A 23684-nucleotide genomic window follows, 5' to 3' on the forward strand; every position below is an offset into this window, starting at 1 on the left:
AGAATCGATTTCTGTTGTGTTAAGCCATCAAACTGTGATAATTATTGTGGAAACCAAAGGAAAGTAACACACTCTCCATCCACATCTCCCCTGATGCACGCCTACTCTCGTCCTATTGGACTAACCTGATTCACCCCTTGCCATTCTTTAAGTAGAATATGCTTCCCGTCTTCATCTGCCTGGCCTGCTGGAACAAGACACCGCGGACCAGGTAGCTTATAAGGAACAGCAATGTATTTCTCATGGCTCTGGAGGCATGGAATCAGAGATCAGGAGCCAGCATTCATGAAGACTTCACCCTAATGACCTCAACACCTCTCCCAAAGACCTCACGTCCTAATACCACCACATTGGGCATTGGGATTTAACCTATGGATTTGATGGAGGACACAAACATTTAGGCCTAGCCCTCCCTCAAACTTGGAGCCTTTAAATTAGCTGCCTTCTCTGCCTGGAATATTTTCTTCTAGATCTTTCTGTCTTTGAGTTCTTTCTTGCCATTATAGAAGTTAAGCGTTTCTTTTGCAAAGGGATCTTGCTAGACCAAATCTGTATAATATTTCCCCTCAGCCTTTCCCTGTCTCGTCCCTCTTTTATTTTCATTTCAATACTTGTCTCTATCTGATCTTTCCTGGTTTATCTGTCTACCCTCTTAGATGCTCCATGAAAGGAAGCTCCATGAAAGATGCTCTTCACTATCTGACTCACTACAGAATCCTGAGTGCCTAGAATAGTCCCTGGTATTCAGGAAGCATTCAACTAATGTCAAATGAGATGCATACCAAGAGGCTATCGAATCTGATGGAGATGAGGGTGATAATGTCCAATATCTAGGAATTTAAGAAACAAACCAAGTCCTTAGTCATTGAGGTCCTGGGATTTGGGTTGTTATACTACAAAAGACATAGACTTATAGAAGAGGACAGGAATCCCATAAGAGATCGCAAATACATATGGGGGCACGGTCTTGGCACTAAATTGGTGCTATTTCCCAAAGTAGTATATCTCCGCAAAAGCTATTGGAGCAGAATATCAGGGCTAAATCTGGAACAATGATGTCATGAGGCTGAATGTGAGAATGAGGCTACAGAACATGGCCAGGATTTGTTCTGCCTATAGGGAGAGTCCATTGCCTACCATGAACTGGAAGGAGGGACTAACAACAATGGGGAAAAGTCAGGCAATAGGAGGCAAAAAACTGCAACTGTCAACTGCTCTGGCAGGAAGGAGACTTGGCTTTCTGATAATCCAGATGTAATTTTCTAGTGAACTAGATCAAAGGGGCTAGATCCTTTCCCAGCAAGGCTAGCTTCATATTAGGTTCAAGTTTGAATGCAATAACTTAAAATGATCCCACATGTTCTCAATGGTACTGCAGCCCTGGAACATAAAAAGGCCATATCCAAAAGTAGGCAGACACTGAGCACCCACATTATCTAGCCATGAGGGCTGGGAGGGGAGAGCATCCCTGATGATGCCATTATTCAGCCTTTTGTGTCCTGTCCACTTTACCAGCAATTTAAGAAGTCTAATGAGGTCATCCTAATCCAACTCAGAAGTTGAGGAATGCATGTCTCCTGAGGATAATGAATATCATCTGAGAATACAGTAAACCAAAAGGACTGCTATATGACCAGGAGGTATTAGAAGCTACTCTGTTAGAACCACCATCTTCACGAATTTTCCACAAGTAGGAGAGTAACCTAGTGCAGTATCCTTGGAGGGTCTTTGCGATTTTCTCATAACATTAGCCTAATGATAGCAGCCAGAAAACCATGGAAATCCTACTTGAAGGCTCGCAGCCGTTCTAGAGTGCTCAGAGATAAGGTGTATTGACATTACCTCTTGTAGGATATAGCTTGTCCTATAGAAGTCATTTCAGCATTTTTCATTGCCTCTGACTTTCCCAGAGGTTCTCTGTTGTTACTGTTAGCTGTATATTTGGAAAATGAAAAACAATAAGGTTGAGGAAAAGGCCTCCTGTATGTTTGTGTCTGGAGGAGTAAATGTGAAATAAATATATATAATGCATGGTGGTTGATATTTTGTGTCATCTATCTTCACTTGTGAGGAGAGATGGGATAAGTCATTCATGACTGTGCCAGCCCTGATCCATTCTTCATGAAGATAAACGTCACATTTACACAGACCACAGCTATCACATGTCCTTTCCAACCATAGATTTAGATCGGTTAGACCAGGAGGTTGACTGGTGCGGTTATTTGAAAATCAAGGACACTTTTGTTGTACCATCTCGTGTACCCACATATCCTGATCCCTGTTGTTAAACTAGGGTACCATTGCAGCTAAAGAGATATTTAAACAGCATATGTATTTTCACCCATGTCTATACTTCAGATGCTTACTTCACTCTAATTTAAAATTATTTTCTGCGTATGCCCAGCACAGTGTTCTGCAGTGGCAGTTGATTAATAGGATACAGTGTTGGTTCTCACATGGTGATAAGTGGTATAATGAAGAGTGCTATGGAAAAAAATGATAAATAAGTGCTTAATTCTCTCTGTGGGCAAGTCAGATGACAAAGGAGCAAGTCAGAATAGAACTATTGAAAATTAATAATATTTGAGCAGCTTCGTTAAGAGAAAACCACATGGACACCTAAGTTTTCCCTGATGTACAAATGGCTGCACAATTGGATTTTAAGGCTGTGTCAGAGCAAGTGTCTTCTCTGCCCTGTGCCTGTGGACCCCGCTATAGGTAATCAATAGAAAATGAACCCTTTATAACTCGGTACTGACTGTGCTTATTCTGGTTTTGTCTGTAATTACTGTCCTACATATTGAATGTCTGAAGCTAGAAGACTTTCCATTGAAATAAAATTATTGGCTGTTTTTCTCTTGGTTGGTACATGAAAGTTTATACAACTAGATGTAAATTGAAAAGGATCTCCATAAGTCCCAGAAATTTGATTGGCAAACTGAACATTTCCAAAATCACCGTCTGTCTGAAAACTCTTAGTTTGAACCCTATGAAATCATTGTCAGTTTCTGATTTGGGACATACCAATTTTATGTGTTTCATTCTAATCACATAGATGAACTGTGTGACTCAGACTCAGGGTGTACTTTCAGGTGGTTCTTTCTGTATATAACTAAGCTATTTCATTTGCTCATTGAAGAAACATTTATTGAGCACTAAATGGCAATAACTGGATTATGTATGCACATAAACTGGAATATAGTACCTGTCTCAACAAGGTATGGAGCCTACTGATGCTGAAAGACACATGGGTAGGCAAGTACAACTCGGATGTCTAACACAATCATTGATAATTGCTCAATACGTGTTCTTTCTGTTATATCCATATGGTTCAATGTGCTTTAAAAGCACACAGAAAAGCAAGTTGTGGGGCACCTGGGTGGCTTGGTCCGTTAAGTGTCCAACCCTTGATTTCGGCTCAGGTCATCATCTGGGGGTGGTGAGATGGAGTTCCGCATCAGGCTCCATGCTGGGTGTGGAGTCCGCTTAAGAGTCTCCCTCACCCTCTGCCCCTCTTCCATCTTTCTGTAAACACACACACACACACACACACACACACACACACATACACACATACATACACCAAAAAAAAAAAAAAGTTCCTACAACTTTGGGGAACCTAGGAACAATGAATGACAAAAGTACCTCCTTCCATCCCTTAACTCGTTCACAGTAAAATATTATGTATTGGGCAAGGCACTAGCCTAGAGCTCTAAATATTTAACTTCTTGTATTAACCGTTTTCACGTATCAGTCTTGCTCCTTTTAAATATGACCACATTGGGCAGCCCGCGTGGCTCAGTGGTTTAGCGCCACTGCCTTCGGCTCAGGGCATGATACTGGAGTCTCGGGATCGAGTCCCACGTCGGGCTTCCTGCATGGAGCCTGCTTCTCCCTCTGCCTGTCTCTCTCTCTCTCTCTCTCTCTCTCTCTCTCTCATGAATAAATAAATAAAATATATTTTTTTAATAAATAAATATGACCCACATTACTTAACCTCCTTATACACTAACATTTTCATCTGCAAAGTGGAAAAATATAATCTCTTCTGCCTACCTCCCATAATTGTGAAGGTCAGACAGGATAATGAATATGAGAGGATTTTCGAATCTGTAATGCACAATATAAACAAAAGGTAAGATTCTAGTTACCATCTTTCTTGTTGCCAATCTTATGTTGATGGTGCTATGTGAAAGATCAAGGTGGTATATTTTCCCGTGTCCAGGCCCGAACATGTATTTGGGGATAAGTAGCATGTTCAGCCCCAAATAATCATTTTATAAAAGTGGGTTAATTGTTTAGTGACTCCTCAGGTCAGTAAAGAAGTACTTAATATGCAATGAATGAAAGTCTCTCAGATAACAATAATCATTCCTGCTATCCAAGAGCTTATGATGTGCCCAGCTTACTGGTTTATGGGTGTCACCTCATTTCATGTTTGGAATAACCTTCTGAAGTTGACCCTGAACTTTACAGATGGGGGAATTGCAGTCTAAAAAGATGATAGAATGGGCCTGTCACAGAGTTGCTACATCTAATGACAGGATTCATCTACTTAATATCTGGGCCCTATCACATGCCTGATCCAGGATTCATTACCCTCTCCATCTTTGCACTCCCTTCCCTGCTACATAATCTCCATCTTCTCTAGGGAAGCTCTCAGAGAGGCACTCAACTTCTCTAGTAAGCTTTAGTCTCTTCATCTGTAAAACTGGACTACGGATGGGCTCATTCCATAAACAAATCACACAAACTCCATGTTCTGGGACCTCACAGTGTTGGAGAAGGCAGAAATGCATACATGTGCATTATCTCTAGTTGTGAGAAGGACAGTGAAGAAAAATAAAACCAAATAAGGGAAGAGAGAGCAATAGGGGAAGGGCAGTTATGTTCTAGGCAGCATAGCCAAGGATGGCCTCTCTGACCTGGAAGAAGTAAAGAAGCAAAGCGTGTAGGTATTTGGATGAAAGGCGGTACCATGGTCGTATGCATGCAAGGCTACAGGTCTGTGTGGATGAAGATTGTTCCAAACAGAAGGAACAGCAACTGCAAATTTTCTAAGGTAGCAGATGTGCTTGGTGTACTGGAGGAACAGGGTGGAACTGGCGTGGCCAGAGTGGAGGGAGTAAGAGCAAGAGTGGAAGCAGGATAAGATCAGAGACGTAGGAGGGCTATGGAACAAAAATATAAATGGCCTCATAGGCTACTGGAAACACCTTGATGTTACTCTGAGTGACATAAGAGGCCTTTGAGCATCGAACAGAAGAATGGATGTGATCTGACTCTCATTCTGACAGGATCTCTCCACTGTGTGGAGAAAAAAGTGAGGAGACGCACACATAGAAGCAAAGATAGCAGGACATTGGACCAGGCTATTGGAATAACTCACTTATGCAGCTAGAGAATGCACTAGGATTGCACTCCACTAGTGGTGGAGGTGACGAGACTCAATACACATGATTTCTAATGTATAGGCAATAGGACGTAAAGGTGACAGGACTGGGTGTAGAGGTAACAGGAGGCAATAGTGGGGATGAGGTGGAAAACGTGGAGATTCAAGGGGACATTGGCCTCAACTACTAGGAGGACGATCCCTGGAACGATGCTTGGCATATGGTAGGAGCTTAACATTTTTTGTTGAATGAATGAACGAATGGATGGAGTTGCTATTAGTAAAATCTTTACTGGGGATGGAGGTTGAGTTGGAATCAAGAGTTTTATCTTGGACAGATTGGTTTTCGATGGCTCCACATGGAGGTCTCGAGTTAGCAGTTGTATGTACGAGTCTGCGTTACAGACTGGAGATGTCTGTTTGCAGATGGTGTTTACAGCCACTGTGAGATCACGTGCAAAGGAAGTCTAGACAAAGAATGGGTCCCCTAGGTGAGCTCTGCTGCACCCCAGGGTTTAGTGGCCTGACAGATAAGGCACAACTAGTGATGGAGGTAGAACAGATTAACCAAGGAGATAGAGAATCGAGAGAGTGGTTTCCCAGGAGCCAAGTGCAAACAGTGTTTCAGAAAGGACAGAGTGGTCACTACGTCAAATGCTGCGCATTTTCATCTGATACGAGAACTGAGAATTGGCTACTTGATTTAGCCATGAACATGGTTTTCTCCTCCTACCTCTTCTTTCCCCGCTCTACACACGCTAATTGTTACCCAATGCCTCGCTCTCACATCACTATAAATCCCCGACGTGTTGACTTGTCACTCACATTTCATATTTCCTATCTCAAGGGTTCTTGAAACCAGGAGGTTTGGGGAAACTTTCTATGAGGTTGAGTTCCACATCTTTTAAAACCAATAACGGAAAACCCACAGATCACCTCTGAAACAAATTTTAATTATATTCAATTTTACTTAAGTGGTAATAATAATACTCACCAGTGATATATTGCTTTGAAGTCTGAGACGCACATTTACTTATATTATCTGTTCCAAACACGGTAAAGTGCCCAGCTTTGAAGCTTACACCAGCAGACTGTGCCACCTGCTAACACCTCCTTGTAGGAGTCACCAACAGACCCGCAATTCACTCCTCCTCATTCCTTGAAGATTTTAACACCTGCCTCCCTGCTGTTCTTTCCAGTCCCACTGCTGATGGAATCCTTGGTGGCTTCAATACCCATGTCAGTCCCTTGATCTTGATTACTAATTGTGTGGGTTTTTTTCCATCTGTATTTGCTCAGGGTTTCCTCTCTATGCAGTTTGCACCAACTGTATGTCGAAGCTTCGGCTGTAAAGATCTGTGTTTGTGGGAATCAGAGATTCTGTAGTTGACCTCACTGTGCTTTGCGCTCTCCCTCCACATTTGCCCCAAACACTGTGTGGCCCTCAAGCTCAGAATCTAATTTTTAATCTGTCATTGCCATAGGAGTGTGTGTGTGGGTCCAGGGTGAGGGGATGGGAATTGGGATGCATAGGAGGAGGAGACACTATCTCTTTTGTTTTGGGATGTGGATAAAGACACAACTCGAGTGTACAGCCGATGCCTATGTCAAATTCTTAACGTCCCATTTGACTTTGGTAATTGGGTGTGTTCTATTTAACTACTCCCTACCCATCTTCAAAATATTTTATCCCATTTGAACTTCCAAGGCGGTTTTGATTAAGATGCTGGATCAGAGAGAAAATGTGACCTATTGAAGGTTATGCATCTAAGTCAGAATCAAGTGTAGGCTATAGGCCTTCGGACTCATTGGCATGAAAAAATGCATTGTTCCAAACGGCCAGTGGTTAAAATAGCTGCCTTGGCCCTCTGCCCAGGAGAATGTTAAAATACAGTGGCAATTCAATAAATATTGTCACCAGTGTTGTCTGTGGTGATGGTGGTGGCAGCAGATCCAGAAATACGCTGAATTGTTCTAATGGATGCTTTTATTTATTTATTTATTTATTTATTTATTTATTATTTATTTATTTATTTATTTATTTATTTTAGATTGGCAAACACGTTGCCTGTTTACAGAGTAGAGGCCACAGTGGTGAGCTAGGTGGGTGATGATTCATGCTAAATCTTTTCCCACAATATGCTGAACACTACAACAGCAGCTAATGTGAAGTGGCTCATTATACACTGTCAAATCCAATCACAGCAACGACTGGCTTTGCTAGCACGCGCAACTTGTGGGAAGCCCAGCTCCTGCAAACCACTACTGAATTTCAAAAAAAAAAAAAGAAAAAAAACAGGCTGCAGTATAGTAGGAAAGACACAGTCACTGAGTCATATTTGCAAATTTCTGGTATGTTTGTCTTTGGCAGCTGAGAAACAGCCTTCGTGTTCCCAGCTTGACACCAGAGATGACTCTCCTTGGGATTCACTTCTCTTGTGAGTGCCTCCTCCTTCGGTTCTACTTTATGGGCTGAAGATTTTGTAAGGGTAGGGGTGACTCGAAGGCAGATCTGGAAAGGGGGTTCTCCTACAGAAATAATCCCAGAGCCCCCTCCTCACCCTGTCGTCCACCAGCCAGTCGTGCCGTACGCATGAACACATGCACCTCCTGTAGCACAGCATCCATTGGTAGCATTTCTACCTCCTTAGCGAGAGGCCATGAGGCAGCAGGTGGGGGCACTGACTCCTTGCTCTAAGACTTATGACTGTGTGTCTTTTTGCCTCCATTTAATTGTAACCTCCTGGAAGGCAGGGTCCTAGATTTATTGATCTATTTAGTCTAATCCCTATAAGCCATAGTTGTCCCTCCATAAATATTTATCCGTAAAATTAATGCATTCCCTTCTAAGGAGTCCATAATTAAGCTAGGGACTGGGGTTTAATCTTCTTGCCTCCCTCGTCCCTAGCACAGTGCCTGATAGATAGTAGGTGGAAACTACATGTTCCTTCAGTGAGGGAACAAGGGTATGAATGAGTCCATCAATCACATGGTTCCCTGTGGCCAAATTAAAGGCTTAAGCAAAGCTTTTCCAATCATCAGGGACAGAAAAGTGATGGCTTCCAATCCTTCTTCTTCGGGCCACCAGGAGTATTGCCCTAAAAGTGGTTGTTTATTTTGGAAGGCAAAAGCTAATCTGAAGCTATTTTCTTTATATTTTTTTTATATTCAGATATCTATAAAACAGAAAAACACCAGAGACCTATTCATTGCTCACAAATGATCTATGGGGTAATAACGTGCTTGCTTTTCCAGCTGTGCTGCACTTTGGTGCTATCCTGGGCTTAATTGAAAATATGCTGTGACCTTGGTTTTGTTCACTGGGTATGGGGGGGTATAATTGGCATGAGGCCTCTGAAGAACTCCCTTTTAATGAATGTCATTTGGCTAATTTGGGGTTCGCCTGAGGGAAATAACGTCTGAAGTCCTGTAAAAACAAGATGCGTTTTATTTGCATGCAGTTCACATGAAGGTAATGACTTAAATGTGTGGGTTTTTTTTTTTTTAACTTTTTATTTTGCCATAGCCATCCGTTGAATTCTAAATGCTATCAGTATGATAATAGTATTGTCCCTAACAGTCTCATGTTTCATCATAATTAAATAAACAGCTTGTGAATTGCAGTCCAAAAAATGTCTGTGTTCCACTCTTAACTTAAGGGGTTTCCATAGAAACTGTGGGCAGCAAGTTTAACTGACATTCGTTGGACTTGAGGCTACACGCAGCGTTGCTATCTCTGTTTTTCTGTTACTCGGTGTAGACATCTCTTTCTCTTCCTTTAACCCTGGAAACCCTCTCGCCCTCGGTTCCCCTCCTCCTCCTCCTCCTCCTCCTCCTCCCCCTCCTCCTCCCCACCCCCCATCCCCTGCTCCCCTGCTCCTCCTCCCCCTTCTCTTATTAGCAACAAGGAAGTAATTTGGACTCAGTTAGATTTAACAAATGCAATAATACTAAAATGAGCTCTGATACTTAAGTGTAATTGTGTTATTAGCTGGAAATGTTTTTCTTCAAAAACAAAAGAATTGAGAGTGAAGTTTACTAAGGAAACACATGCTGGGAAGAAGGAACCCTTGGCTGCCAGTTGAAAGGCTGCAGGTCATGGTCCATGTTTCCACCCCAGCGGTGGCTTTTCCTTGATTCGGGGAACCCACACTGATGCATTTCTTCCTCCTCAACCCTGATTTTCAGTCTTCTAAATGGAGCATAAAATCACTGGGTTGACCATATTCCAGGAGGAGGAAGGAGTTTATTTAGGAAAGAAAAAAAAAACAAACAAACACGCTATATATCGTGTACCTACTGTGTGCCAGGTATTTTGCGCATTTAGGCAAATGCTTTTGGTACTTGCATTTAGGCTTCTTAGTTAACCCCACAAAATTCATCACCAGGCAGTGTGCTGAAGGGAGAAAACAGTCTGGAGCTGGTGGTCGAAGTCTAGATCCCACAACAGGCCAGTTGAAAAGTTGACTATGGTGCTCAGACGCTGTTTTGGTTTCTCATAGACAAAATGAGGGTGAGTGAGCACTTCTAAGAAATGGTGTTTCATTAAGATTAGTTGTGGTAACGCAGCCAGCACACCGGGGGAGAGGTGGTTTGCTTCATCCCTTTAGAAATGAGTTGCCAAAAGGGTGAATTGCTTCTCCAAAGCCACGTGGCTAGTAGAGGGTGCATCCATCCCTGCAGTGGCTAAAGGGGCTCAAAGGGGCTAAAGCTGACCTGAGGTCACTAACCACTCGTGTGATTTGGGCTGAGCCCCAAAACAGTATCTGCTTCATGCAGTCGTTATGAGGATGAAGTAAAGTATATGGAGAGTGTGTAAAGTATCCGCCACATAGAAAGCTGTGGTTTTTACCCTTTCTGCCTCCCCCACCCCCCCTTTCTGATTTTTTTTCTCAATTTAGATCCAAAGTAAAAAATGACCAGTCTCCAAACCCTCTGTAATACATACAGTTTTATAGGCTATAAGTCATCTATCTCATCATTTATAAGCAAAAGTTACCCTGATGATGAGAAAGGAAAGCCAAGAAGCTCTGGCACCCCCCTGGCGGGCGAGGGACAGGGAGATCCAGGGTTCCTGACCAGATCTCCAGGGAGTGGAAGTGGAAGTGGAGTTTTTACCTAGGTCTCTGGGGTTCCTTTTAATATCAAAACTCTCAGAGTCTAGTATTCTTAATTTGGGTTCTATGGTCACCAGTGTTAAAGCTTCAGCCTGGCAGGTTTTATTTATTTATTTATTTATTTATTTATTTATTTATTTATTTATTTTTTAATTTTTTTAAGGTATTTATTTATTTATTTATTTATGATAGTCACAGAGAGAGAGAGGCAGAGACACAGGCAGAGAGAGAAGCAGGCTCCATGCACCGGGAGCCCGACGTGGGATTCGATCCCGGGTCTCCAGGATCGCGCCCTGGGCCAAAGGCAGGCGCCAAACTGCTGCGCCACACAGGGATCCCACCTGGCAGGTTTTAATTCCTCCTTCCAAGGAATGGTGAGAGGAAGACCCTTCGAGCAGGGGGGGAAAGCAAGGAAGGAGAGGGCACTTACACAGTCTGTCTCTTGCAAACCTGCTTTCAGGTCATGCTCCCAGGACCCCAAGAGGCTTGCAGGAGCACACAGTTCTCAATCCCAAGGACAGAAGCATCATTGATTTTGCACAACAATGTGCTTGAGTGGGGCTGGGGTGGGATGGGGAGGGGAAAAGCCTGAAGACAAGGCATGCATCAGGCCGAGAGGGTGGGGGGCACCTAGAGAATTCAGAAGAGGGTGAACAGCTTGGCCAAGATGGGACGGACACCATGGCTGGAGAGCATACTATTGTTACCCCACCCTCAGCCCCATCCCCCTGTGCACACACACACACACACACACAATTAATCAGAAGGAACATTTCTTTAATATATAATCATCGTAAGGCTTCAAAGAACTTGGACTAGAAAACATTAGCTCTGCCATTTTTGCTTGTGGGCACTGATGCCTACCTCGTGATGAGAATATTCATTCTGTGTGATCTCTGAAAGAGTCCCTTTAAGCTCCTTTCTCCATTTTATGTTAGTTTTTTTTTTTTTTCTTAAACTAAATAAAGAATCCCAGAAGCCACTTAGCCAGACACACAGAGATTATCGTATGTCACCAGGTACTGGAAACCTATGAGCAAGTAACCAGAGCCCAGACCACCCCGCTGTGCGACGGAACCCCCTCCTCTGCCCGGGACGCCTCACATGTGTTACGTGACCCATGGAACCACTGCCAAATCAGTAAAACCAAATCTTTTTCTTATCACTGAGGTGGAAGTTGGTTATAAACAGAGATTTTGATATTTTTCTTCCACACCCTAATAGATCGTCTTGGCAGGTTTGGGATTGGAGAGAGAGAATTAAGAGAAGGGATTATCATAGATTCTCCAGAGCAAGGTCAGCAAGCTTTTCCCGTAGAGGGTCCATGAGTACGTGTGTTGGGCTTTGCGAGCTTCTAGTCTATCACAACCACACAATTATGCACTTTAATGCGGAAGCAGCCATAGATAATACATACATGAATGGGTATGTGAGTATTCCAATAAAACTTTATTGAAAAATCACAGGTGGTGAGCCAGATTTTTGTGTGGGTGCAGTAGTTTTCCAACCACTGATCTTAGAATTTTGCCTATATCTGTCTCCACCTTCCATCTCGGTGCAGGTGACAGTTGCCACCTAAAAGATGGCGTTGAGGAGTGTAGGGGTGACCCCCACATCATCATTTACCCTCCCTCTGTAGATTTTGCCTTTTGTTACACTTCTTTTTGATTAAACTTTATCTTTCCAGGATTTCTTTGGCACAGAAGAGCAAATATTCACTCTGTCTTCACTTTATGGAAGGGTACAGAGAGTTTAAGGGGTTGGCATCAGTGTCACCCAGCCTCTGTGATATCTGTATTAGAATCTGTCACCTTTGTGGTTTTGTTTTTTTCACTTGGATTATTCTAAGATGCATCCTTTAGAGAATAATAATAATAAAAAAAGATAGTGAGAGAGGTAATCAAGGAGTAATTTTCAGTATCCAAAGAGAGGAAAAAGTAGTTCACTTCTGACTTCAATAGGAGTGTGCACAGGCGTCCCTACTTTCTTAGTCCATTAAGATATGATTGGGGATCCGGTTGCTTATTGCTTTTCGTGGATTTTCTTAATCTTTTTTCTGCGTTGTAGACAAGTGAATATCAGATAATACTTGGAGTCCTTGTTTTGCACAGCACTGTGCTAACCGAAGCTTGTTCATGTTGGAACAGAGTCTTCATGTTGCAAGGTTCCATGGTAACTGAGAACGAGTCTGTTACAGGAGAACTGTGCAAAAAAGAGCACTTGTGCATGACCTGTGTGTAACACGGCACCCAGCGAAATGAGGGCTGCTTTAACTAAATAACTAAGAATCCAATTTCCAAATGTCTGCATCTGCCATATAATTCCCTCTTTTGTGGTCATTAGGGGGAAACAAAGAAATCAACTGATTACAGTCATTCCCATTATCTGACATGTCATCACCAAGGTTTTGTCATTATGCAATGTTAACAGTGTTGAGGTTACTTGAAACCAGCTCCAGTTCCAATTAGGAGGCCATCCCTGCTATCTGCATTCTGATTAAAGGACGTTGCCTGGAAATCACAGAAGGAGTCTACTCTGTTTCCTCCCCTTGCTCAGATCTCATAAACACAGACTCAATTAAAGAGTTTCCTTATCAGGTTTTTGTGGGTCATTTTGGTGAATTTATTAAACTCTCGAGTCATGCTGAAAACTGCCAGGTGGTGGCTCGGAGATCTTCAGTGGAAGCCAGACCTTGATGGAGGGGGTTGCTCTGATGTTTTAGGGAGTCTGAAATATACAGATGTCAGAGCAGCCAACCATGGGTCAGGAATCAAGGAAGCTGGTGAAATCTGAAGAGAGTCTCCTGGTGTAAGGTTTGGGGAGCAGAGATGTGGAAATTATAATGTCATGTCAGCCTCTATTTCAGCTAAAAAGCAGAGCCTAGTCCAGACCCTCATGTTTTTATTCCTCAATTTTTGAAATAATTTCTTCACAGACCTCAGACCTCACAGGGTACTCTTCCCTGTCCATGCTTCATACTATTGCAAATTTGTTTTTCCCTGGATACTCCTCCCATAATGCTATTTCCTTCCAACACAAGGAGAACAGTCAAGTCCCTACAACCCATCTGATGACTTAATACAGAATCTAAATATTTTTTTTATCTATTTTTCACATTATGGTATTATTTTAGTTATCCTACCTTCTCTCCCACTGGTTTTTAGTGTGGATTCCTCATAGGAGTCATCTTGTGCCTCTCTGCCCCATGTGCATGTTCACTTTCATACGTTACCCACCAACCGCAAGCTCTTCTCCAGAAAACTCTCTCTTCTCTCTCTCTCTCTCTTTCTTTTTCTATCTGTTATTGTGTTCTCCTAAAACATGCTGTACGTTCTTGTCTAGCACTTTCTGCTGCACTAAAATCCCCTATTTATTCTTTACGAATCCCACTATACTGTGAGGCATCTGATAGGAGACACTGGGTCCTACTTGTCAAGAACTGAGAACTGTACTTACCCAAACCCACATCTCCTACTAAAACCCATGTCCACATAGCCTTCCCTGAGTGTTCACCCCTTCCTGGTTCCCCCTGAACACCAGGCGACTTCTAATTATCTGCACAGCCACCTACACACTCACTCAGTGCAGCGACTTGGCATTGGTTCATGACTTTGTTGTTTATGTTAGGCTTGTCACAGCACAGTGTTTCAGTGATCGGTGACAGGGAGTTACTGAGTGGAAGGGATTCCCTCACAGGGGAAGTTCACAGAGTGTTGGTACACATACTTGGAATCATGTATTATTAGAGCTGAAATGACTTTAAAATTTCTCTCTCCCAGGATCCTACTATGAAATGAGTCCCCAACATCATTAATACTTTGCCTGGGGATATTTTACATATGTGTGTGTGTGTGTGTGTGTGTGTGTGTATGTATGTGTGTTTGGTTACTGTCTAAGAAATTTGGGGTTTGTACTGTTTAATAATAAACAGGGAAGAAAGTACCTAACACAACATTAGAAGGTGATTTTAAAATTGGAATGACTCTCTGCATGTGGTATTTATTCTCTTCAGATTCCCTAGCATGGCAATTTAAATTACATTACTCATTACAAAAATCTATATGCCTCTTTGGATGTTACTGTTGGTTTGTTTGTTTTCAACCCATAAAGGCAATGAGGACCTTGCACAGGGCATTTCCTAAGGATTAATGAGCAGTTGAGGGTTAATGGCTATCAACTCCTCCTAGCTAGTCATCAATCCAAAGGAAGCATGGGAAGCAAGGTCATTAACTGCATTATCAACTTTCTGAAATCAAATCCTTCTCTATCTGCCTTGCCAAGGGTTCATGTTTAAGATGGACTTGTTAGATTTTCAAAAGTTTCTTTAGTTACTTGCCCTGTCATTAACATGGACACAAAAATATATAAATGTTAATGTAAATATGAATATATAAAAGAATAAGCATTAGCCTCTGTGGACTGGAAGAACAATGTCCTGAGTAAAATAATTTTTCATACTTTGATTAAACATAGTTTGAAATTTTCAGCCTCTTGTATCTGCTTTATTTATTTTTTTCCTATTTCACACTGAAAGCCTGGAATCATCCTACTGTGTATCCTGAGAGGTTAACACATGTGTCCAATTTCTGCAGTTAAATCTCATTCAACAATAGATTTTGTGCTTGTGTGTGTATTGTGAGGGAGAGTGGAGATTCTTATTGGGGTTTTGGTTGTAGTAGTTGTAAATGGGATATTATTTTTGATGCATTTCTGTTATGCAGTTGATCTTCACTAATATTAATAAGCATGGTATTTTCTCTTTTGGCATCAGTCAGAATTACCCAAAATATTCCAAGAGATAGGTAGACGTTAACAATTCAGTTACACTACCTCAGGGCATTTTCCTTTAAGGAATAAAACTATGGCCAAATGAAGGATAGTTCTGGACCAGAGAAGTCCACATTTCATCATGCAGCATCCTGATTCTTACATTGACACAAATTCCTTAAAAATATGGCATGAAGTGGTAAATTGTCACCTGCATACCACTGTTAATGCATATGGCAAGGATTATTGTCACTAGGGAAGACTGCATTCCAAGACCTTTTCCAGTGGACATTCGTCTTGAAGAATCTACTCAAGACATAGGTTTGGTCCTAAGTTTTAGACTCTCAGAAATTTGAATTGGGTAAGCTCATCATAAGAAAGTTGTAGTCACACTTATAAACGCATAAGAAATGGATATAGAGAGCAGAATGCCAGTTGGTTAAATTATAGCTAAAACTATAACAGACACTTGAAGTACTTCAGTCTGTCAAATCTTTTTATGTAGAACTTAAACTTTTTTGGAGCCATAAATCTCTTTGAGAATATGATGGTAAAACCAATGAATAATCTTCCTACAAAAATACACAATCTCCACATTTATACAAAAATTTGCATATAATTTCAAGAGATTCATAAATGGTTTAGAATTCATTCGTGAGCTTCTTAAGAACCCTTGGATTGAACTCTGCATTTTCATAGAAAAACATTCTAATTAAATAAGGCAGTTGATGAGAAATCAAACTAAGAAAACTTAATTGTATGATTCAAATTGCCTTAGCATCAGATTATAATTGTCTGATGTATCAATCATTCCTCATAATTGGACTTCAGCTGTCACCGGGACTGGATAAATAACAATAACAATAAATACAACAACAAATGTTCATACAGTATTGGCTAAGTATCAGGCACTGTTTTAAATCCTTCCATATATATAAGCTCATGTATTCTCACAATGATAGAGTACATAAATCAGAGTATCCGACCTCTAGGCAGTTTCACAGATGGATACTGCACACATTTTTATCTCTGATTTTTTTTTAGATTCTATATTCCATTAGCCTTCACTTAGTTATGTAAGTAGTTGGTACATACCAACTTTTTCTTGAGATTCTTTCTTTCTTTCCCTTTTGCTCTGTTTTTGTCTTTCTTTCCTTCTTTCATTATATATGTGTATATATATATAAAATACATATAAAATAAATATATATTTATATACAAGATATAAATAAATATATAAAATATATATTTCATATAAGATATATAAAATATACATATATAAAATCTATATAAAATACATAATGTTTCAGTGTACTATGTACTCTGGATGTAATATTTAGGATACAGCTTATTTCTGGTAAAGAGAAATTTTTACTTAGTTTATTGTTTTCAATCGCACATTTACATGCTGGTTTGGGGCAATCTGCCTTTTCAGAATTTATTTTTACATTTTTGTGTGTATGAGAGGGCAAGGGGTAATTATCGAACCCTCCTCTTTATCATTTGTACTAAGTTGTAAAGCATTTTAATTTTTTTGGTTCTCATGCAGGCCTTATCAATGGACCTTGATATGTTATTTGTTATTACAAAATTAGTTTATCATCCTGGCTCCTGACTATGATTAAAATGTAGGCATTCAGTAATGCAATTCAACAAATATTTACTGCATGCCTAGACATCATCCAGTTCCTATCTTTAAGAAGCTTATGATTAAATATGTTGGATTCATACCCAAACATGTAGATTCAAACACAGATTTGATAAATGCTATAGTCTCAGCATTATAGACACTCATGGAAGGATAGAGTCATACCAGCCAGTAAGACCAACGAAAGCCAAATAGAAATGGTCATTGTAAAATTGGCTCTGAAACTGAGTACAATTTTGACAGAAAAATCAGAGTAGGACATTCCTAGCAATGGGAAAAACAGGAGCAAGTCTCTGAAGAGGAAAAGTAGGAGGCATATTTTTAGAATCAGAAACAGACTGCAGCCTAGACTGTATTATGGAGAACAGTGGGAGGTAAGACAGGGAAAGCAGTATGGCGCAGCATCATGGAGCGTCCTATGTGTCACACTAAGGCGGTAGTTTTTAGAGGGCAAATTTGCCCTCCAGGGGACATTTGGCAGTGTCTGGAGGCACTAGATCCTCACAACTGGGGGTGCTACTGGCATCTAGTGGGTAGAGGCAGTAAAGGATTTAGGCTTTATTCCCTAAGCAAATGGGAACTATTGGTGGGTTATGTTTTCTTGAACGGTGGTTGCCTAGGTTCCTGGGGCTTGTTACACTAAATCTGCAAAGTGTTAACTGTGTAGATCACCCCCAGGAAAAGTACAAGAAGAAAAGGCCAATTTGGGAGATAAAGAATGACATATACTAACCACTTTGTGGCCCTTTTACCTGAGAAAAGAGAAAGAACTAAAAGAAAAAGGAAAGAAGTGAAGTTTTCATGCACTCGTAGGATCCAGACCTAAAAATATTAGTGCAGAGGAGAATGCAGGCATTTCTGATAATTGGAACAGTCTGATTTCATTTCCTGAAGAATGAAATATCAAGCAGTATATGGAGCTTAAGGTTTTAAGCTTTTTTCTTCGGGTATTCATTTCACAAAACCAACAGAGCAAACATCTATCATAAAAATACAAACATATCTCTGAACACCTCAAATCCCACCCTTTAATTTGAGAAACAAGTCAGTCATCTATATTTCATTTCTTCATAAATAATAAACGTCAAAAAGTGAATATGATCAAAAGGATTCATAAACAGCCAGACACTTCATGCCAGGTATGTTTATCTCTCTTGCATCATGTGAGAGAAACTAAACAAGCAGGCAAAAAAAAAAAAAATTAATTTTATTTTTAGCCTTGCCAAGTCATTGGCTGTATTTATGGTTCTGCTTTTCTAACATGAAGTAGATTTGACTTCTTGTAGCTAAGACAAAGTTGGAGCTGCGACCACCTACCATAATCCCTTGCCTATTCCGTCTTGTTCCTTTGGATTGTGACAAAAGAATTAGGAGGTCTTTTTCACTCGTGGATTTTCTAATTAATGGTTCACATGAGTTCCAGAAGCAGAAGCACGATGATCAAGAAGCTCTTCCATTTTAAAGGGGATTTGAAGACTACTTGACTTTCTGCCATATGAATTCTTGTGCTCTATTCTAAGTGGTCTGATCCAATGGAGTGACTCGGAAACTGAGCCAAGCCTCCCTACTTCCGACGTCCATGTAGGTGCAATGTGAAGAAGCAACTCAGGAAAATAACTTAGGCGTTATTTACATTAGGATTTTCAAGGCGACTGTGTTATTTTAGGCACATACAGCAGAGGGCATTGTCTGGCCAAACTTTAACAGGGCTGCTATAGACAATAAGAAAGAAAGAAAGAGGGAAGCCTTCCCCTGAAAACAGACAAACAAACAAAATTGAAAAGAGAGTATGGAAACAAGGAAATGAGCTTTATACTGCGTTGTGCTCCCCAGCTTTTCTTTGTAGGAAGGGCTTTTATGAAAGTAGTTAAACACTAGACGAGCATCATCTCAGAAATTGATGCAACTCCTACTCTATGAGTTGGACTCTACTAGGTTCATCAATTAGTGAACGTGACATTACTTAGGTCCTCAGTGAATTTAGAGCCTTAACGATCTACCGGATACTTCTGTGTGCTTATACACTATTCATTCATTCATTCATGCATTCATTCAGCAAATATTTAATGAACATCATGCCAGGTGAAAACTACTGAATAGGACAGACAAGTATCTGCTCCATGGAACATTCCACTCAGATGAGAACATTCATCTAAGTATATGAGAAAAATATCCATACTAAGTCTTACGATGGAAATTAAATATGGTGATGTGATTGATGGTGGTAGAGGTGCTTCTTTGGGCTGGATGGTAAAGAAAAAAATTGAAAAGGAAAAATGTAAGGGATGTTCTGAAGGACAAGGAAAACCAACCATGCAAAAATAAAAGGACAGGTCCTGAGAGGGGGGAAAAAGCTTGGAGCATTTGAGGACCAGAGGAAGTCCAATGTGGTTGAAGACAGAAGGGAGGTGAAGAAAAGTTGAGAGGCATGAGATGCAGGCAGGTATCAGACAATCTTGATTTGGGGACCAGAGCAGTTTGCATTTTGCTCTAAAATGATCTGGAGCTAATAGGAGCATTTCAACGGAAGGATGACATGAACATATTTTTATTTTAAATATTCACTTTAAATGCCATATGGAGAATTAATTGTGGTAAGGCAATTGCAAAAGTAGAGAAACTGGTAAGAAGTTATTTCAATGGTCCAAGTTAGTAATGAAGATGATCTGGCCTAGAGAGGGTCAAAGAGGAAAAGCAAATGGATCCGGTTATATTTTAGTAATAGAGTCACATGAATAGTGTTGTGCTGGATATAAATAAAGAGGGGAAAAAAAGAAGATTCTTACATTTTTGCATTGAGCAACTGGGTGTGTGGCAGTGGCATTTTTGGAGGTGCAGGGGCAGGTTTTGGGATCTGTTTTTAGTGTATGCTATGGCATTTAATTCAAGTAATTCTTTCAATGTCTATTTATTAATGTTATTACCATCACTCCCACGTAGAAAGGTACAACTCAGAGAAGGCTGATTTGCCAAAGATCAGTCAGTCAGTAATACTAAGCCAACCTTCCAACCCTCCTCATTACATTCTCGATCTGATTTTTGTTCCTCTAGGTTTTACTAATATGAGTTTGTGGTTCTTTCTGTGCTTCAGCATTGTTTCAGGTTGGAAAGTATAATATTTTGTTAGGGAACCAAAACTGAATGTATGTCTAGTAAGTCCTTTGTGTGCAATTTCCAGAGTAGGCATGAGCAGCACCGGTGATCAGAGATACCTCTTTCCTGATGGCCACATCATAACTTCCAAAAATCCTCCCCTGATCTCTATGTACACTGATATTTCCTAATGCGACCCCATAGAGTAGCTAATTTTGCCATCACTGGTATTTCATGCTCAAGGGATTTCAACTAGGGCTGATTAATTTCCACCTGCACATCTCAGTAGTCAGATCGTCAGGTTGATGATCAGTTTCATTCAGGTTTAAAGTAACGCTAGGGCCATTGATTATTGAAGTCATAGGACTTTTCCATCAACCATTCCTCTCTAATTTCTTTTATACACAAGGGCAGATCATTCTTTTTACACACGGTGCTCTCTCATCAAACCCTTTCCTGCCTAAGGGGATTGTGGTTTCTTCCTAAGTCTCTTTACTGAAGCAAATCCAACTTTCTACCAGGCTTGCAGAGCCCCTCAGTTGGGCCAACCCAACTATCTAAATTCTGCAGCATAAGCCCTTGGCTTCCAGTAAGTCAGTTTTCCCTCATTTCATGCTCCTACTCGTCTGCTTTTTAAAGTAATCTCTTACCTCCTCCACCACCACCCTGCCTCAATGCAAGTTTATGTCCCTTTAAAAACCTACATAAAATCCTGAATCTTCTTAAACCTTTCTCTGATTATCTATGACTTGTGACAATGCTTTATGGCACTTAAATCTTGAATATGTTGGTTTGCATTATATATACAATATATAGGACACACACATATATATAAATATATATATATACTTTTTAATTTTTTATATGTATCTGTATATTTCTATTATAGTTGCAATAAGATTATAATGTTCTAGAAGGCCTAGCCCCAATGTCATTCTTATAATCCTGACTCTACTGTCCAAACAATAGCAACATGTTGGCCACATGCTTTTTTTTTTCCTTTTCTTTTATTTTTTTTAATACATTGTTCTCTCTATTCACTATTTCTCCTCACCTAATGACACTGTGATTGTGTCACCTCTAAACTCCAAACATATGTATTCTTTTATTATAAATGAGGTAAGTCTTCGAGAAAAATGAAAATGCAGACTCAGGCGTCATCATCTTCTTCTTCTCCAATCTCAATTTCTTACAATTTTCTAGAAACGTTGCCAGGTCTGTGTGTTCAGCCAAAGAACCTCCTGTTGACTTGACAGGTTGAGTCCCTGGTTTACAGCTATTTAAATGTTGTATCACTTCCATTACATTTGCCTAGAGGGTCAGCCTTAGGCAGAGTTACAAACATTTTCTTCTCCCTGAAAATCTGCAGAACCACATAATACTATTTAAGGAGTAGAGAAAACTCAACAGACTTGTGAAATTGTATTTCAACTGGGGAAAAAAATGGAACTATGTTAGAAAATATTTCTAAAATAATTTTGATTTGGAGAGGTAAGCTATCTTTGATAATGGTGTTATTCGAGGTGTTGTTTTTCCTTCTCCTGTGTATTCTAGTACTCTTTAAAATTTAAAGAGTTATCCAGAGAAATGACTGCAATAGAAAGCCTCCTTAGCATGGTAGGGATGAGTCTCATCTCCTTTCTGACAAGCAGTTCATGTTGCCTCAGCTTACTTTGTTTCCTTGGGTAGGTCTCAAATGTATAATGGTACATGAAATCAGAATTTTTCTACAGTCTTACTTACTGTTTTTTTGCTATTGGTTTCAGAAAGGGAGAGATAGCAAGAGGGAGGGAGAGGCGGATGGAGAGGGAGAAAGAATGAATATGTACATTATCAAGATAGGTTTACTGGTAAGTAACCAGAAAAAAATGTTTTGTTTATATTGTAAGGGATTGAATATTTTGCATACTAAGAAAATATAGAGGAAAGATAGTCATAGGATTCATTACTTCAGCTGCCCATCCCAAATACCAAGAATACAAATTCTTCCCTTCTTTCCTTTTCCTTCCTTGACATAACAGCTTTATCCTCGGGCCTCCTCCTCTCTTGGCCACAAGATGGCTTCAGCCACTCTAGGCATCTTATACTCACAACAATATCCAGAAACATAATAAAGAAGTATCACTTCCTCATGCTTTTTTTCTCCTTAGCAGGAGAAAAAATAATTCCCAGAACCCATCAGCTGACTTCTCACATCTCATTAGCCAAATGGTGTCACATGTCCCAGACCTAACCATTCTCTGGAGACAAAGTGGTACAACCAATCCTTGTTTAGGCAAGAGATCAGCAGACGATAGTCCAAAAGTTAGCCCTGGGAACTAGGAATGTTCTTAAATTTTTAAGTAGTTAGGAAGAAATGTTTAGAATAATATTTTGAGGAGCACCTGGGTGGTTCAGTCGGTTAAGCAGCTGCCTCTGCTCAGGTCATGATCCCAGAGACCTGGGAAGGAGCCCCATGTCAGGCTCCCTGCTCAGCGGGGAGTTGGCTTCTCCCTCTCCCTCTGACCCTCTACTCTTACTTGTGTGAGCTCGCTCTCTCTCTCTCTCTCTCCCTCCCTCCCTCTCAAATGAATAATGTTTAAAAAATAATATTTTGAGACCTGTGAAAATGGTATGAAATTCACATTTCAGTGCCCATAGAATTTAATCAGAACACAGCCATCTCCATGCATTTACCTTTTCACTACAACTACTTATGAATGTGAGTGTGTGTTCTGGGGGCGGGGGGGGGGGGGGGGGGGAGTGGTTGTGGCTAACGAATTCACCTTTCTTTCACCTGGCTCTCGAACTAGTTCCAATTCCTAGATGCAGCTTATGCTAACTGAGCAATAATACTGCACTATATGAAGCACCCCCCGTTTCCTAGTGCGCAGAAGCATGGGTAGGGAAAGAAGAAAGGTCTGTTGACAAAGTCAGAATATCCTCTGGGACAAGGCTAAAAGTATTACAGTTTAATTCAAAATCCATACAGATCCATTTGTAAATAAATGCTGTCAGATGACACTGTAATGGATAGTGCATACTTTTAAATTGATTTCTTTCTGATGTGATAAAAACATCTTATGAAAGAGATGTTGAAACATGGCTTTTAATGTAAAGTAACATAATTTAGATTTTAAAAATAGAAAACGTTTTGTTGACGGTAGTGTATTCGATTCAGTGCATGTACCAAGCGTTATTTTCTGTGGGTTATAAATTACCTTTGAACCAGCTATAATTCATAAATCGTTACTTATGGCTGATTTATAGGAAATCTCATTAATAGCAATAGCAAAAAGACCTTGAAGTAAGCAAGAAATAGAAAATAAAACAGCCTGGGGATTGGGAAGGGAGAGACATATGCAATCTACAATTAATAGCAAGGGATTATATTTGCATATGAAAGCATGCTTTGGATCCTCGCAGTAAATCCTTACCATAACTTTGAATAATAGGTATTCGTGTAATCCCTATCTTATATAAGAGGAAGAAACTGAGTGTCCCATCAGCTTATTTTTAGTTTTAGCATGTTTTAAATATCTATTATGTATTGCTTATTATGAGCTGGTAACATAAATTTTTATATATAATGTGATATTGCTACCCTAAGGCCTTTGGGTGGATGACAGTGGTGTTCCCCTTTTGCAGACAGTAAAGACAGGTGGACTAGCTTTCCCAGTTATAGTTA

At 40.3% G+C, this 23684-nt stretch overlaps 1 protein-coding gene across 7 annotated transcripts in view; it reads left to right on the forward strand.

Moving 5' to 3' along the window:
- LRRC4C (leucine rich repeat containing 4C) overlaps positions 1 to 23684 on the forward strand; it is a 1155661-nt gene that overhangs the window by 1126119 nt on the left and 5858 nt on the right. For 5 of the 7 annotated variants that reach the window (XM_038562992.1, XM_038562989.1, XM_038562993.1 and 2 more), the window contains one exon: positions 7764 to 7830. The exons of the other annotated variants lie outside the window; for them this stretch is intronic. The gene's annotated coding sequence lies outside the window, so the exon portion shown is untranslated. The remainder of the gene's footprint in view (positions 1 to 7763; positions 7831 to 23684) is intronic. 7 annotated transcript variants of the gene reach the window in all.

The sequence above is a fragment of the Canis lupus genome, chromosome 18 (genome assembly GCF_011100685.1).
Source record: "Canis lupus familiaris isolate Mischka breed German Shepherd chromosome 18, alternate assembly UU_Cfam_GSD_1.0, whole genome shotgun sequence".
Taxonomy (NCBI): Eukaryota; Metazoa; Chordata; class Mammalia; order Carnivora; family Canidae; genus Canis; species Canis lupus.